Source organism: Adiantum capillus-veneris, chromosome 3 (assembly GCF_014529385.1).
Source record: "Adiantum capillus-veneris isolate H3 chromosome 3, ASM1452938v2, whole genome shotgun sequence".
Lineage (NCBI taxonomy): Eukaryota > Viridiplantae > Streptophyta > Polypodiopsida > Polypodiales > Pteridaceae > Adiantum > Adiantum capillus-veneris.
In genome coordinates, this window is record NC_140933.1 from 135783077 (window position 1) to 135786794 (window position 3718).

At 39.0% G+C, this 3718-nt stretch overlaps 1 pseudogene; it reads right to left on the minus strand.

Annotated features, from left to right (window-relative positions):
• Nucleotides 1-1164, minus strand: LOC147461774 (uncharacterized; annotated as a pseudogene).
• Between the last annotated feature and the right edge of the window lie 2554 nt (nt 1165-3718).

Consider the following 3718-nt stretch of genomic DNA (forward strand, 5'->3'; position numbering starts at 1 on the left):
CTATCCACCTTGCAATGGCTCGCCTGATGATGATCTAGCTTGAGAGAGCTCCGGAACATGATGCATCATAAAAGAATTCCATGACTGCATGCCAAGGTGAGAAAATAGGACAGTGCTCTCTGCTACAAACCATGGTGGACGCATACCTACTCGGTGAACCATAAATAGCACAGAGAAAAGACACTGTAACAAAAGAGGCACGGTGAGAGAAAGAAACAACATAAATCATTGGAGTATTAATACAAAGCAAGTGTGTCACCTCAATGGGACCACCAAAACTCTCAAAATGACCATAGGCTCCATGATGGAGTACTACAATACATTGATGAACAACCATCTCTGCAGCACGACAAAACCTCTCCACCCACCCAATGGCCTGTCATGTTCAAAGCATTAATTATTATAAAAAATTACAATGATTATTACTATCTCATGGCATGATCATAAACAAAACAATCTCACGCGCCGTAGACACCATGATTAGAAGCCAGCTTGAATCTGCTAGCATCGAGAATGCGAAATGAACTCTAGCACATACATGATCCTCACTACAAATGTCCTAATGAGGTAGAGTAGAGGAGCCTACTAGAGACCCACCAAAGGGGAGATCCAAGAAAATGAAATCAGCAGCCCATGGAACGTCTCTCCCTCCGTGAGTATATAGTGTAGTCTTTGAACGTGCCCATGAAAGATGCTCATGTACAGGGATCCATATGGGATTCTGGACTTCCGCTCTGAAGTCTGCAGCAATGTCAATGTAGTCCCCCACTATGGCCATGCACCGTGTGTCAACAAAACTAGATATGTTTTGTAGTGGAGACTCCACAAGATAAACAAATGAGATAGTCTTCCTAGCCATGACGGTGCTAGAAGACACTGCAGCATCACAACAAGATAAAATTAGTCATCTATAAAACATATTTTTGGAAAGCATTAACAAACTTTATAAGACATACCAAGCATTGATCCCACATCCTCCTCTACGATCGTGTCCACAAATGTTTCCTTTTCCTTTTGAGAGTTGCGTGCATCTTAAACAAAACATTTCAAGTCAAAATACTACTAACTTATGGTTGTTTGGCAGGCCAAAGAGTGAAACATACCTACATGTATCTCCTCTCGTCTATCTGCTGGTGGATTTTGTATCACAGCATCCCTCGACATTGTCTCATGCAGCTCTCTTTCACGACCAAGAACATGTCCTTATTTCTTAACTATCCACCATGAAAAATTCTCAATCTCCCATGCACTCAAGGTGCGCATACTAGAGGGGTAGATGCATATGTCTTGAGTAGCCATATGAGTCCACTGTCTTGCCAAGAAAGGCATGGTAGGTAATACATTCTTGGATACCAAAAACATAAGTAATCTACAATGAACAACTAACAAGTTACATGAAGCTCATCACATAAACATAACAAATTAATAAAATTGCAATTAATAAATTGTTCACTTGAAAGACAAATGTTGTGATGCCATTTGTAATGTATCTACCTTTTTGAATGCCTGCTTCTCCACATCCTTCGTCTTTTCTCCAAGAGACACTTCAATTGGAAAACAAAAGGGCCTAGCTTCAAATTTTATCTCCTCAAAATAGAATGTGAGGGTAGAGTCATGTGGCAAAGGCACAAGCCAGGCACATCCATAAGATCTGACACAATTTGAAATGCCCTTTCAAAGACTCGTGCCAAAAAACCCTCTCTGTGAAGCCACCTACAATCCCAAAAAGAGTGAGAGAAGAAAAAGACAGTACAACAAATTCAAGAGTAACTATCCACAATAATCTTACATGCGGAAGACGTGATCTCCTTGCTTAAGACCATATGCACCCCTTGTAATCTTGTCCGCTTCAAGCAAAGAAATCCAATGAATCTTGTTTTCAACGGGAGCATCTTGGAGTGCTATTATGTTCAATTTCTCCAATGTATCCCAGCTATCATTACACCATTTCAGAGACAAAACCCTTGCTAGCCAATCCGTCCCAAGGTTGTGATCCACAATGTTAAGTTACTGCGATATGAGTATAAAAATGATAATTACTCTAATTACATATTGTACCATTTGCCGCAAATAAAGAGTAGATGCAAACAAATAAAGTACCTTCCCAATACGATCTTGATATTTGTGTGTGATCTCCTGGTGAATTATCTCCTCTTCCTTTTTGAAGTGTTCGTCAGAAAAACCATGCTTCACATTCGACAGTCTCTTCTCTTTCTCTTTTGTCATTTGAATCCAAAATCCAAAATAAGCAAGACTATATTAATAATCACGCATACCAATGACAAAAGAAATCATTTAATTTGATTCGTACATCATAGACCAATCTGCCAAGGTAACGTCCAGTGAGAGGATACCAAGGCTTGGAACGTTTGGCATACTTTTTTCGTACGGCGGCAATAAGATTTTGATCCTTTTCGGGTAAACCATTTAAGTACATCACATGATCAAAAGCACGAATGCGTGTGGTATTAACGATCTCATCACGAAGATGAGTGGCAACCAGAGCATGAGTATTCATGATGCATTGATATATCATGTTAGCATTCAAATATACAATAACTTAAATACTAGCAATGTTGAACAAGCGAAACACTTACAAGTTCATTCTTTGCAAACTGCTTAGCAACGCAATCTCAGGCACTTTGATAGGATCTATGATAGTGCACAAAACATGACAATGCTTCTCCTTCGAAGTGGAAAAAATTTCTTTAATTGCCTCTGTCCATGCCAGAGTACGATGATTCCCTTCCCAAACATAGAACATGTGATTGACAAGATCTTGAAACTTTGGTTTCTTTTTCAATTCACATTGGAATTCATCATTGATCTCATTCCATAGAGGTCCCCATGTTGCTTTGATCTCATCTCGAGTACACAAAAAAGTTAAACATTAAACAAAATCCAAAGAATGTGAACAATGGCAAAAAGATAGAAAGTATTGACATACTTGTCACAAGGCTCTCCTCTCTTTTGCATGTCAATAAAGAGACAACAAAATCTCCTTTTCCTGGCATATAGCCTTCTTTTGCGAAGGTAGACAAGGCAGACTTCAACCCACTAAGATCGTCTCTCAACTCTCTCACCCTTGCATATGGAATCAATCTGCACAAGGGAATAGAGGGACAATCAAAGCAGCTAAATATGCGTGTGCTCTCAAGCATTTCTGGTCCCCTATGAATGAAGATTTTTTTGTTCATACTCCATTTTTACGGATGCACTAACCTCATCCATTATCTCCCATGGGACTATCTGCAACCCATTCTCCTCAGGGGCTAGTGTCTCATCTATCTCATGTAAAGATCCCTGCCCCATCTCCATAGATAGAATCTCCTCTTCTTGTGTTTCTAGCTTCTCTACCATGATAGTAGCTAAAACCGAAGAGACTTGGTCACTACTGTCCACCTAACCATAAGAGATTTCGTCACTATTCCTCCCTCTCCGGGCACGACCACGAGATCTAGGGCTGATCCAATGTAAATAAACAATTCAGCATTTTTAGTAACCTTAAAAAAGAAATCACTTGTTGACGGAAACACATAATGAAACATAAAGTATTGTTATGGAATAACAAAATGAAACAAAATTTAATTTAGAGCACTATTTTAAATACTATGCATAGCCCATGAGATACCTCTCCAACAGATTTTAGAAACCAAGGCTATCTATTTATTCCAACATTATTAAAAAATGTAAAAAATTTGTAAGATTATTTGATTGC